Raw genomic sequence first — 15,622 nt, forward strand, 5'->3', positions numbered from 1 at the left:
AAGGTAAACGAGAGTTTGCGGTCCAGTAAATAATTTGTTTACGTCAATAAGAAATGGATACTGCGTTTGTGGTGATTGGTTACCTGGCGTTTACACCCGGTACGTCCTCTCCTTATTAACAGGCGGTCACGATGTAGTGAGTGAAAAGAAAATGCATTATTGATTTGTTTAGTATCATTACAACAGTGTGCTTTTGATGGGAACAATAACGTAGTGTATTTATTAGCCGACAATAATATGTACTAAATGATACGGTTCAATGATATCTGACTAAAACTTTCAATATACTGTAGCGAACTGTTTTTGTTTTCACTGACGTTTGGTAAGTTGTATTATATTGTGAGTTTAAACTTGATGATTACATTATGTTTCTTATCTTTTTTAACTGTAAAATGAACATATAAATTTTTCAGAGGGTAAATTGAAATATATTGAATTAGAATATCTTTGCGTAAAAATTGTTATCAGGATGCGTGTTGAGAAAAACGATTTCTTTTATAAAACCTGTATAAAATTTCAGGAGTAAAACAGAGGTAATGATTTGGCTACATTTTTTTAAGTGTTATAAAAATGATCCACTCGTTAGATAATCAGCTTTAAGCAGAAACAATTTGGGAATGAATAACTGGATATTGTTATTACATTATAATAGTTAATACACCGCGTAAATATATATTTTACATCATTTTAATTCGAACACTAAATTAGAGGAAAATATGGCAAAACGAAAACAAAAGAAAGCTAAACAAAATAATACGGAGAAGTGTTCCGGAAGGGCAAGCGTCTTCTACTGAATCTTAGCTAGACTTATGTAGAAATGTTTACTTGTGTGCCTTTTGTATATTCCTTTATCATGTAGCGTATAGACAATAACATTGTAAAATCAATCACTGACTCCACTTGAACAGCATTATAATGATAAACTAAAGTAGAAAGATCCCGACATTTTGACATTTCAACAGAATATTGATTAAAATTCAAATTTGATAAAACTAGGGCAAAACACATATGAAACGATTTATAAGAAGGCATCCGATAAATACAAAGAAAATAAGACCAAGCGTTTCGGAAGCGTCATTTGCTTCATCGATAACACATAACAAGTAAATCTTAGCCAGTCCAACATTGTGCGTTACATTATATTTTTAAAAAATCCATATCTTGGTCACCAGAACACAAACAGCAATGAACGATATTTTCGCTTTCAATAAAAACCTATTTACCAGATTTAGTTGTTTTGCAGCCGCCATGGTTAATGGTCCTTGTGTTACAGCTCGTACTCTTCAAATTCCCCTGCTATCTCTTTGCCAATTAAATGTTTCTATCGTCAATAGAATATCTGTAAATTAAAGAAAAAGAGATTCATTGAACAGGTAGATTTCTTTAAGGGTGATCATATTTTCTTTCTTATCGAACAATTCCATGATAAGTTTCAGGGCAACGAAATTTACTAGGAATTGGAGTCAGCTCAATATTTATCACAACCAGTGATACGGGTTATCTCAATAAACATTACAACGTGTGATACGGGTTATCTCAATTAACATTATAATCTGTGATACGGGTTATCTTGACACATATTACAATATGTGATACGGGTTATCTCAACACATATTGCAATATGTGATACGGGTTATCTCAACACATATTACAATATGTGATACGGGTTATCTCAACACATATTACAATTTGTGATACGGGTTATCTCAATAAACATTACAATCTGTGATACGGGTTATCTCAATTCACATTACAATTTGTGATATGGGTTATCTCAATTCACATTACAATATGTGATACGGGTTATTTCAATAGATATTACAACCTGTGATACGGGTTATTTCAATACATATTACAACCTGTGATACGGGTTATTTCAATAGATATTACAATATGTGATACGGGTTATTTCAATAGATATTACAATCTGTGATACGGGTTATTTCAATACATATTACAATCTGTGAAAAGGGTTATTTCAATAGATATTACAATATGTGATACGGGTTATCTCAATACATATTACAATCTGTGATACGGGTTATTTCAATAGATATTACAATATGTGATACGGGTTATCTCAATACATATTACAATCTGTGATACGGGTTATCTCAATACATATTACAATCTGTGATACGGGTTATTTCAATACATATTACAATCTGTGATACGGGTTATATCCATACATATTACAATTTGTGATACGGGTTATCTTAATGCATATTACAATCTGTGATACGGGTTATCTCAATACATATTACAACATGTGATACTGGTTATCTCAACACATATTACAGCATGTGATACGGGTTATCTCAACACATATTACAACTTGTGATACGGGTTATCTCGACATATATTACAATCTGTGATACGGGTTATCTCAACACATATTATAACCTGTGATACGGGTTATCTCAACACATATTTGAACCTGTAAAGCGGGTTATTACAACACATATTAGAATCTGTGATACGGGTTATTACAACACATATTAGAATCTGTGATACGGGTTATATCAACACATATTAGAATCTGTGATACGGGTTATCTCAACACATATTAGAATCTGTGATACGGGTTATTACAACACATATTAGAATCTGTGATACGGGTTATCTCAACACATATTAGAATCTGTGATACGGGTTATCTCAACACATATTAGAATCTGTGATACGGGTTATCTCAACACATATTTGAACCTGTGAAGCGGGTTATTACAACATATATTAGAATCTGTGATACGGGTTATCTCAACATATATTAGAATCTGTGATACGGGTTATCTCAACACATATTAGAATCTGTGATACGGGTTATCTCAACACATATTTGAACCTGTAAAGCGGGTTATTACAACACATATTAGAATCTGTGATACGGGTTATTACAACACATATTAGAATCTGTGATACGGGTTATCTCAACACATATTAGAATCTGTGATACGGGTTATCACAACACATATTAGAATCTGTGATACGGGTTATTACAACACATTTTAGAATCTGTGATACGGGTTATTAGTGAAACGACTCAGTTCAATAAACATGTAAATCACAAGTAATATGACTATAGAATTCTGTTCATTACAAATCACCCTTGGTGTTAAAGCTTAATGTTGATAAAGATTAGATATACAAGCAATTTTGTTTACGATCCGTGGACTTAAAAATCAATATCCAATTTCTGTCTTATCACGTGATAATCAATTCAACTCTGTAATATGATTTATATACATGTAAAGATGACTGTTGATTAAACTAATTAAATGTAATCATATATAGAACGTGCTAGAAACAAGAACAAGGTAAACATAGCCCCATACACTGATATACTAGGATTTCAAAATGTATGGCAGGCTAGACATCTTTATACAGACGTGAGATTATTCGTCTGTCGATAGAAAATTGATTAATCACATCAGATGAGATAAATCGGCTTTCATATTTACCTTGTGAACCATACTTTGTTCACAAGAAAGTATAACATTAGGAATATTTCTGTATTAAAGAGTATGATGTTGTGAAGAAATTATTTTGTTTAATATATCGCGCGTAATAGATACAGGTCACACGGGTGACAGATATAACACATAAGTCACAAGACTGAATATATCTATTGAGGGCAATGCTGGCAATTGTGAATTGATTTATTAAAACGATTTCAAAGAGTTCAATAACAGAGAAAACCGATATATATATATATATACGTCTGTATCAAAACAAATATAAATATTGTAATCCTTTTCAATCAGACATGTATCGAAAGCACTCTCAAACTCAACTGTATATATACGTGTAATTCAAAATCTAAAAAAAAGTCAAGCTAGTTAATATCAAATGTTTTGAATTGAGGTTTTTTCATGTAAAACCAATTTTCATGAGGTAATACTTACCATAACTTTAGTATGCAAATACGGTACCTACACCCATCCTTGTATCCCAACAACAAAAGATTAAAATAATCCCGCCCTCCCTACAGCCCTATGAGCCATCACGGCAGGAACATAAAGTGATCTTCCTTCCTCTATTAACCTTTGTGGAGCACCCCACAGAGGGGCAGTCAGGCAGTTAAGGAAAAGGGAGGATAGGGTGGGACTTCATAAAGTTATGGTAAGTATTACCTCATGCAAAAAATTGGTTTTACATGAACGAAACCTCAATTTCATTTCAGTAATAATTACCAAAACTTTAGTATGCGAATTCGTCTAACCGTAGCGGTGACTAGAAGTCAGGCAGCCCATTAAGCACAGCCAAAGTAGCAGGGAGGAAGAACAGAGTGCCAAAGAGAAGGAAGGGACCTCCCCGTGTAAGAGCACGTGTACCCACCTGCCGCCGTACGGAAAGACATGCTAACGGGGCTAACGAGGAGGCACAGCCACTGACTGTGCCACCACCAGAGGTCCCAACGAATACAGGCCTTCTGAGTGGGAAGTTAGGGATCGCAGATAAAAATCTATGAAGGTATCCCTGCCTCGCCAGAACGCTGCAGAAATAACCTCCTGAAAGGAGGACTCATTGAGAAGGGCCCAGGACGCAGCGAGGCCCTTGATCTCATGAGCCCGCACTTCCACTCTCGTCCGAGCCTGATCATCAGAATACTCGTAAGCATACTTAATCACCTGGCAAACCCACCTGCAAACCGACTAGAAGGAAATCTCTCGTTGTCCCTGTTTGGTTGGCAAAAACAGACGGGATCGAGAGCCCCGCCCCCTGGTTTTATCGAGATAAAACCTAAGAGCCCGACAAGGACAAAGCAACTTATCTCGCTCCTCCGAGCTAGTCAAAGCCGGGATCCTGATGAGATCGGGCGAGAACCCCGGAACCTGATTCTTCGCTAAAAAGGAAGGATCAGTTAGCATAGTTACGGCAGCGTAGCCTCTGGACTTACGTAGACAAGAAGGGAGCGACGACAAGGCGTGGACTTCACTCCTCCTACGTTCAGAGGCCAGAGCCAAAAGGAAGACTGCCTTGAAAGTTAAAAACTTTAACGGAACAGACTCCACTGTGGGGCCAGCTGCCGAACTCTATCCAGAGCGAAGTCTCTGATTAGGGCAGAAACAGATGAGGACGAACATGTCTCTTTCCTGCCATAAAAAGCAAGGACACTGGCAATAACTGTACGATAGCCAGCCATAGTGCCAGGTGTCAGATTGCGGTCCCCAAACAGAGAGAGTAGGAAATCCGCAATCAGCTGCACACAGGCTTCGAATGGATCAACCTACCTGCTGACACACCAATCACAAATATCTTCCAACATGACTGGTAGACGGCAGAAGATGAGGTCCTGATTGATCGCGCGACGCGATCTGACACCTCTCGAGAAAAAGCCAACCTTGGCGAGACTTCCAGAGACAGCCACGCGTGAAGGTGGAGGATCTCTGGTCGAGAGTGTATCGTCCTGGACCGAGGCTGGCGAAGGGGATTCGGTCTGGTGGGGAGAGCCAAGAGCTCCTCCATCAGAAACGACAAGTGCTCCGGAAACCAAGGTTGCCTCGGCCACAGAGGGGCTATCAGAAGTAAGAAGCAGTGATGCTCCCGGAACTTCTATAGCACCCTGCCCACCAGATTGAAGGCAGGGAATGCATATGCATACACCCCATCCCAGTCCAGAGAAAGGGCGTCCACAGCCCAAGCCTTCGGATCTTGGACCGGAGAGACGAAGGTTGCCAGCTGGTTGTTCAGGGAAGTGACAAATAGGTCTGTCCCACATCTGACAAATCCCCTTGAAAATCAAGGGACACAGCTGCCATTACGTCAACACCTGGCTGTCGGTGCCTGGAGAGAGTTTGCGCCAACACGTTCAGCCTGCTAGGAAGGTGCTTGACCGCGATGGTCAACTGCATCTCCTTGCAGAGAAGAAGGATTCGGATGGCAAAGACACACAGGACTTGAGATCTGGTGCCTCCTGTCTCTCCAGATACGCGACAACTGTAGAGGTGTCGGTAGCCACACAAATCACTTTGGACTGCAGGATACCCCGAAAGAACAGCAGAGCCAAAAGAACAGCCCTCATCTCCAGCACATTGATGTGCTCCGAGAGCTGTTATCCAGAACAATCCCCCGAGCGACATTGGCCGTCGAAGTAAGCTCCCCATCCTGTCATGGACGCATCCGTGAACAGGATCATATAAATACCTGACCGACTGAGTAAGAGGAATCCAGGCCTCCCACTTCCTGGATGTCGGAACCCAGTTGGACAGGAGGAACATCTGGAGAGGTCTGATATGAAGCCTCCCTAGGGGGACCACATCTGCCAGGGAGTTAAGATACCCCAGAAAACCAACGTACCTAGACATGGGACCAAGCCATGAAGGTCAAAGCCAGAGCCCTGGCTTTCTCGATCTTCTCCAGACGTGGAAGGGCTAAGCCTCGAACCGTGTCGAAACTGTTCCCCAGGAAGACGAAATCCTGAGATGGGGAAACCTCTGATTCTCTCTGGAAGGAATGAAGCCGACTCTGAGCAAGACTTTCAGGACCAGACGAGTGTCCTTCACTAGCGATTCTCTCACCAAATGAAGCATGAGGGAGTCGTCGAAATAGATGTGGACGTCTATTCCGCGTGAGTGAAGGAATCCCACGACCTCCTGCAGCAGCTTGGTGAAAACTAAAGGAGCTTTCGTGAGCCCGAAGGACATGCCCCGGAATTGGAAGACCTAACCGTTGCATGTAAAACGGAGGAACTTCTGTGCCAACTTGTTGATGGGGATATCTACTGAAGTTGCCCACATTCCGTCCCTCACAGAAGCCATAATGCCCCGTGGGGTCTCCATCTAGAAGTGAGGAGAATCTACGTGCCTGTTGAATGCACCGACATCTATGATCGGACGCCACGCCCTGGACTTCTTCCGAACAAGAAACTTTCTGGAGTAGAACTCGGGAGTACATTCCGACATAGGAACCTCCTTTACCGTGCCCTTTGCCAGCATGGTCCCTACTTCCTCCAGGAGCATCCAAGCCTTTTCCGCATCTCCCGGAGGAGGAAAGAAAATCAGCTGGGCGGCTAGGGGTGGATCCCGAAGAAGGGGGATACCCTCCCTGACCACAGACAAAGCACAAGCATCTTCCGTGATCTCCCACCATTGTGGGAGAAAAGCGGAAGAGACGCCCACCCATCCCCCACCCCACAGGAAGCGCCGGATGGGGCAGGTTGAGACCCTGCCAAACTAGTGAATCGTCTGCCCACCCAGAGTCTAATCCTGCGGGACAGGGACAAGTGCCTGAGACGGGAAGACAGCCGTCCATCCAACCTGGCTCTTGGTCTGCCGCGGCCAAGGAGCTGAAGGCGTCAGGAATCCTTCTTCTTGCCCCCAAGAGGGTTCTCACTCTTCTTACCCTTTCACTTGTTGCTCTTGAAGCGAGGCTGGGACTTGGGATGCACAGAAGGCTGAGCAGCCGAAGACATCACCTTCTTCTTACGAGGCGCTGACCCCTGCGAGGCACTGGCCTTCTCAGTCTGGAACCTCTTCACAAGAAGTGCTGAGGCGACCGAGTCCTCCTTCATGTCCTTCTGTACAGAAGGAAATGCTCCCCCGAACAGGGTAGAGCCCGAGAAGGGGAATGCCGATAAAACTAGAGGAGATTTCATGGGAAAACAGCTGTGCAAGGAAAAGACAGTGGAGTAAATCGGTACACACGACAGGGAAGAGGAATCACTAAAGGTTTGCAAAACTGATCTTTTTGTGTATCTAACCCTAATTAGGAGTGTGCTTATCAAATCTGTAAACTACAAAACACGAATTATCATGATCAGAAATATAAACTACAACTTACTTAATGTTAATGAGAGATACAGCATGGTTTCTTTACAATGTGACTGTTACAGATAACGTTGGTGCGCTTTAAGTGACCCTTGTATACAAATTCCAAAAGAGAATGGTATTTGCAATTGTGCCGAGCAGGTAACATATTACACAGGGTGGTATCAGCTATACGAAATAAAGGACTTTCTTACTATACAGTCTGGCAGTGTATTTCGCGAATGAAACGACGTTTTAAAAGAAGCGTGCAAGGTTCATCTATCTTTCCTTATTACTGAATACATCAAAGGTAAGTCAATCTATTGTGTAGTTCATTGTCAACGTGTAATCACAGAAAGGAAATTAAATAGGATGATATAAGTCAGTTGTAAACATAGTAATTTCCTGAAGGTAGTTCTGAGTGATTAATTATTCAGTGCCTTTCATCGAATCACTCCCAGTGACAAATTATGACATATTTACGTGCACATAATGTACAAAGTTGAAAGCTTCAAATTTGCCAGGTAGCTTGAACACAGCTCAAATGTCTCAAAGTGTTATGACATATTTATCTTCTTGTTACCAATGGTGTCCGTGGTGTAATCGTCATATTCGTTGTCGTTCATTTAACAAAGTCATTTAAGCGTTTCTGGTAAATATATTTTTACAGTATCTGTATAGAGTTTATATAAAAATTCTCAAATTCATTATTGTACCAATTAATTAGAAATTGACAATTTCATTGTGTACGTTAATGATATTGTGTTAGATTTCTACGGCAAATTTGGAACAAGAAAATTAATTGATTCGGATGGAAATAAAAGTAATATTTAAACGCACATTTGGAATGTATGACATAAGGTTAAAACCAAATGTAAACAAAAATATTGGAGAATGGAATTTTATTTGAAAAAAAAATTGTTAGAAAGCAGTTATCAAAAGATATATGTGTTGGATTTACTTTACATTGCTGCAAGGTAAACGTCATGTGCCATTTGACAAAACTGATACAATTGTTTTTGATAAAGTCGCGCTTTAGAAAATTAAAACAAACAATTAAAACAGAAAGTCATATGATAGGCTTACCTGTTGTATATTCCACACTCCTTTGTTACTACAAGTGTGAAGACCTTCCTGGTGTTTGTATTCAAATGAGAAATATGCAACCTTCCACAACAGAGTTTAAAAAACTAATACAATAAACAGCTACCTTTACAATATAAAATCCAATGATTGCTTGCGAATCTTAGTCTTTCCAGTTGATATACCTCTCGTGATTAAATACCACCTCTACATGCGAGCTGTGGTACTCAGGCATAAATTAGAAGTTGATGGTTTCAGAATTACAGTGCAACGATTCCATAAATTTCCAGTATCTTTTCAAGCGAAAATTGACATTTGATATGAGGAAGGCTTAACGCAGACTCGTACTCATCAGAACCGGGGCTGATTGACGTACATGTCGCGTGGCACACACGAAGTCGTACCCAGACTACAGCGGTGTCTATGACATCATATGTTATTGTAAAAAGTGAGGAAAAACGGAGTATTCTAGAGTCAGTGTTATAAACATGGCTGATCGCCGATAGGTCGGAGACAACTGTCGATCAGTACCTACCGACGAGGGAATGTTGTCGACAGGACATGAATTGATTTAAATATCCGAAAGATTCTTAACGTTACGTCAGGTTCGGACCGAGCCTTTTTATTTCTGTATGTGCGTATAAAAGCAGTTAGAATAAAGCTAACAAACAAAATAGGACCTATTAGAAATAATTTGTATTAAAACAGTATTTTTTCTGCTTAAATATGCAACCGAGAATGGTAAAGCCTCGGATCGGTCAGTGTCGTTTCTTGAAGAGGTATAACTTTACAGAGATTTAGTAAACTGTTAATAAAACAATATTTACTGAGGTTAAAACTACAAACACAAAATTTGGATTGTGTAAATATTTATTCGCACTATTGGCTCGAAAACCCCATGTTTTAAATATCTCACACAGAACAAGTGATTCATTACCGTCTGAAAAATATATCCTCGCTTGGCGTTTTAATGGTGAGTAAACATCGTCTTCATAATGTGAAGTTAATGGTAGTCATTGACTTATAGAAAACATGTGGTTAGTAATGTGCCCCGTGATAAAAATTACCTGTTGAAAGTCTATAGCTGTCAAATCGCAAAGTTAAAATGGTTGAGTCCATATCATACAATGCCGTAACCTATCCATTCATGCAGCATTAATGTTCAAACAGCCACGAAATGTTGTAGATTTTGAGATTAGTCTTATAGAACCACGTCATTCTGTGGATATCGGATATTTCAAAGGCCTATCTACCAGATGTAAACAAAACCGTAAGTGTACTTTGAATCAAGTTCATTGATGTAAATAAGACACATCAGTTGTGCAATATCACATACTCAAGGAGGAAATTATTATATATTGTTTATCTAAAATAACAGTGTTATATTGTATTACCTTAAAAAATAAATTTCTCAAAAATAATGTTGTATCAAAACCAAAACAGGTTTTGAGGAGTTCTCCGTAAACATAAATGTTCTAAACACATTCTGAACACATTCTTTCTGTTATTCTTTAATGCTATTTTTTGTTTATACGTTAAAAACTGAAACAAATTGTGTGTGCTTAATGCATTAAGCATGTCGTGGGTTTAGACAAAACTGTATCATGCAGTTTAATTGTTTGTTTGTCCCTATTGTATCGTATCTAAATTTGTACTGAAATGGGCTGTTCACTTGTGTGTCTTTTGTACAATCCTTCACATCACTTGAACATCAGTGCCCAAAGAGTGATAAGCTAAAGCAAAAAGACCCAGACATTTCGACGTTTCGACAGATTATTAATTCAAATTCAAATTTGAATAAAACTAGGACAACACATGCACAACACGTTTCACAAGTAGACACCTTATACAACACAAGGATAAGACGCCTCTTTCTTTGTCGACTGATTGATTCTGACTCCCAAGGTTACACTAATTTTTGATTTATTGAATTTAAGTTTTTTGTAATCATTGCTGTGATACAATTTTATCCCTAGCTTTAGAGTGATACCCAGACGGCGTGTTAAACCAGTAAAAATGATATATGTGTTTAAATCCATAACTGAATCAATATGCTAAGTTAATGTCACGTTCTCAAAAGAAGACCAGTGTAATCAACTACGAAAACATAATTCCCACAATGTGTCTTAAATTAATGTGTCTTAAATCTTAAATTGATCGGAGGGACTCATTACTAAGTAGTAGTTACTTGTATGATGGCACGGACTTTATAATTATTGTCTTGTTTTAAGTCCTCCCGCTGCAGCGTGACTCTCTATTAAATTCAAATTATCAATGACATGCTAGTGATGATACACTCGTTTAACTTTGGTTTGTAATGTCGTAAGATATTTACCAGTAAAACATCTCATATTTGACTTCGATTTTCAATCCTATGACTTCGATTTGCAATCCTATGACTTCGATTTTCAATCCTATGTCTTCGATTTTCAATCCTATGACTTCGATTTTCAATCCTATGTCTTCGATTTTCAATCCCATGACTTCGATTTTCAATCCTATGTCTTCGATTTTTGGTTAAGCGACTGATCATCGAAAAAACTTTGCTAGATAATGATACATGGAGACAGACAGACAGACAGACAGACAGACAGACAGACAGACAGACAGACAGACAGACAGACAGATAGATATATATATAGATAGATAGATATATAGACAGACAGACAGACAGACAGACAGACAGACGATATTGTTATAGGGCCCCTAATAAAAACAAATACGAAAAACCATGCTTTCCATAAAAGTTAAAATCGACGTTGATATCGCCGAAGGAAATAGAAAGTTTCTTAATGAGATCGTGATAGCTTTTATCGACGTGTCTGCCCACGGTCTGACTATCAGTTTTCACGTATCTGCTCTATATCTGATGTAACGTGGAAGTAATTTTCGTTTCCGGCGATAATCGATATTGTCATTGATCGTGAGAAATTACCACCTGTACAAATTGTGTATCTAGCAGTAACGCTTTCCTGGTTTTGTTTTGATGAACGTAAAAGTCTTCAATTAGACATGTATTCTGTAACAGTGTCCCCTGTCACGTGATATCACCATGGATGGACAAAGGGATTTAATGTGTATTCTGTGTACATGGAATATATGTTCGGCGGACGATGTACTTGGCAGCATGCCAATAATTCGATCAACTTGTTGATATAGAGATGGCTCGATACATGATGTACTAACTTCTGCACAAAATATCAATGTTCCTGTTGCCTTCTACGTACTGATGAGCAAGATAATAAATTAGAAACTCGTAAAGACATATTGACAACCTACAACACACCAAAAATGACAGTCAATAAAGCTACTGAAGAGTGGTCGGGTTTCGGGGGTTCGATTCCCGGAATGAACCGATACAAGTACTTAGGTTTTCCGCGGTTACTCTGATTTCCTCCCACATACCCATTTTGCGCTTACTATATTTTTGTGTAGGAACTTAAATACATAGTATTCTATTTTGTATTGAACACAACTGTGACTGATTACACAAATGAGATAGCAACAAAATTGTTTCACATTATACCCTAAAAAATATGTGCACAGATCCACATTTGAACAGTGTAAATAAGTTCTATATCTCTGAAGCCGGTTTGTGGCTTTGTCTCAACGTTTACAATGCTAGTGTAAGTTCGGAATATCACAATCTGAAATATACAGATAATTATGGACGCGTATTCCGCCCACGTTGTGTTTTATTTTAACTCGAAATTTCGAGATAGTAACTCGAAATTTCGTGTTAGTAATCCGAAATTGTGAGTTAGTTAGTCGAAATTTCGAGTTGTTTTCCATAAATTTCGGGTTAGTATCTCAAAATTTTAATAACTCGAAATTTCGACTTACTCACTCAAAATTTCGGATTACTAACTCGAAATTTCGAGTAGCTATCTCTAAATTTCGAGTTGCTATCTCAACATTTTGCGTTACTATCTCGAAATTTCGGATTACTAACTCGAAATTTCGTGTTAGTAATCCGAAATTGTGAGTTAGTAATCCGAAATTTTGAGTTAGTAAGTCGAAATTTCGAGTTATTATCCCGAAATTTCGGGTTAATATCTCAAAATTTTAATAACTCGAAATTTCTTCTCACTAACTCAAAATATCGTATTACTAACTCGAAATTTCGAGTAGCTATCTCTAAATTTCGAGTTGCTATCTCAACATTTTGCGTTGCTATCTCAAAATTTCGGATAAATACCTCGAAATTTCGAGATAGCAACTCGAAATTTTGAGTTAGTAACACGAGATTTCGAGTTAGTAATCCGAAATTTTGAGATAAAATAAAACACAACGTGGCCGGAATACGCTTCCGTATTTAATAAACCAATTGAATACGATAACAAAGAAATATGCAATGATTGGTATGTTGGAATTATCAATCTGAATTGCTGTTGTCGCTTCCTTTGGCACTTAATATGGATGCATGAATCAACAGATTCCACGTTCTCTAGTTTTCTGTAGTGATTTAGATTTTTAATCAATTCTTTTAAGAGGTTGTGAGAGGTATGAATACCATAATAATCCCGAACACGTCTAGGTGTCTGAAGAATGTGAATGTATAAGACTAACCTCTGGTCTTGCTACACGAGTAATCGTTGATTAACCTGTGTTTGCTGTCGATATAACACACTCCTTGTCTCTTATAACTTCGACGGTGCCTCGGTAGTCAGACCACTTCCTCATACCTCCCTGTACGGAAACTACGCGATGGGTTTTTATGTAAGTTCGGTACCACTTTAGGCGAGACATTGACACAGCTTTGGTGTCGACGATTAAATGAGATCAAACTTCACGTTAAGTACGTGTTTGTACAGACAACTTTGATTTAAATGTTGTTTTAATGCGCAATAGGATATCTATTGTACCGACGTAAAGGCTATAAAAGCGGTTCGTCTTGAGGCAATGCACATTACATTAAAAGGACTGTTTTTATGCAATATGCAAACACAAATGATCCAATATCAGTCTTAATAACTTGTGCTAGCCCAATATATCATGTCGTAAACAACCCACAGGCAAATCACAAAAAAAGATCAGATGTTTCCCGAAAAAATAAGCCCCTCAACTTACCTCATACGCGTACCAATATCGGAAGCAAGACCGAGCGCTTCAGAAATGCAGAGTCCTTTCTTTTCTATTTTGTGTTTCCATCTAAAAATCTCTTCTGGTTATTACAACACCTATGGTGAGCGCTCCAAGTCATGCAAACATCATACATACAGAAAGTATAACGAAGTCCAATAGTCATATAAGTGAAATGAAGCCACCTTTTCTTTCAAACATGACTATATGCTCAGGATATAAAACGTTAAGTTTCAGTTCTAGACATGCCACACTTAAAACCTTTTCTTGAACAAAAACAATGTCATACTACTTTCTATAACGTTTACGTGTCGTAACGACCATCAACAATATGACGAGTGACTAGGTTTGGTCAGCCAACTTCAAGGCAATAATGGACATTTGAGACATTTGAACAAAATGTTGATATCAAGGTATTATACAACATGAAGGAGCACTTTGTAAAATCAGTATTTGTTTATGAAAATCTTCAGCATATCTCCGTACGTTTAAAAGAATTTTTAAAACCTGAAAAGATCACGCTAAGCTGACATAGTGCATTGGTCAGAGTTCGTTCACGAATATTAACGGCGGTGTAAACATTCTGTCGTATGACGTACGTATGTAAAAAGTACGTGCAGGAATTGGACTCGAACCCATGTCGACCGCGATTTCCCTGTACTTCACGCGACACGAGAGCACTTTACATAGTACTTGTATACAAAGCTGTGACATATTTATTTCTCTGTCACACTGTTGATGAAAGGATAAGACTCGGCGCACTGAAGAAATGTTAAAGATTTATGACTTATAATCTACAGTGTATTTGTCTTGTTCAGTATTACGAAGTGTTATATGGTAGACGCTCTAATGCTATTTAACAACCATAAGACATACGCCCATATTTACATTTGTAAGTCATAAATCTATTTCTTGTCTAGTAATTGGACGGCAACATTTCTCAACTAGGTAAACATTGTTTATATTTTTCTGTCTCTCCAATGAATGTCATTGTGTAACAGAATGATTCCTATTCGTGTCATTTAAAACACACTAGTGTGATAATGCAAATTATCATTTCATTAACACCGTTATTATCATAATACGGACGTTAAATTGAACCCTTGACTGACTATACTTGATGATTGAACGTTAAGCAATGTAATTTTAATTTTAAATTGAAGCATGAAAAAATTAATAACGAAAATACCAACGTTTCAAAGAATCTTAAATAAAGCTCAGAAACTAGGGCAAAAAATAGAACAAGATGTACACGGTTATTCTTGCAAAAACTACAAAGAAAATGGACTATAAGATCACGTGTTCCGGAAGAGTAAGCGTCTTCTGCTTCAACAGCAACACTCGCCATGTAAATCTTGTTCACAGCACTGGAATTTAAGCTTTTATGCAATAAGATAATGTTATCTGTACAGCCAAATCGTCCGACTTTGTTTCAATGGTCATTCTTCCATGAGTAAACCTTTTCCGTAATATATTGAAAAATACCTCCCCACCTTCCCCAAAATCAAGTAATATCAATGATTAAATTGTTAATTCTATCATACAAAGTAAGGTACATGTCAACATACAAGAAGTATGTTTTGGGTATGACCAGGTACCAAAACCGCGATTGATATCAGATAAGGTGATATGAGTCCGAGGATTTGTGTAAATGGTATTATCCATCTCATAACACCGGCAGTACTAGGAAGCGGGAGTAAGCGTTGTGT

This window comes from Ylistrum balloti, unplaced genomic scaffold (assembly GCF_031769215.1).
Source record: "Ylistrum balloti isolate Yb309-2 unplaced genomic scaffold, AGI_CSIRO_Ybal_v1 Utg370544, whole genome shotgun sequence".
Taxonomy (NCBI): Eukaryota; Metazoa; Mollusca; class Bivalvia; order Pectinida; family Pectinidae; genus Ylistrum; species Ylistrum balloti.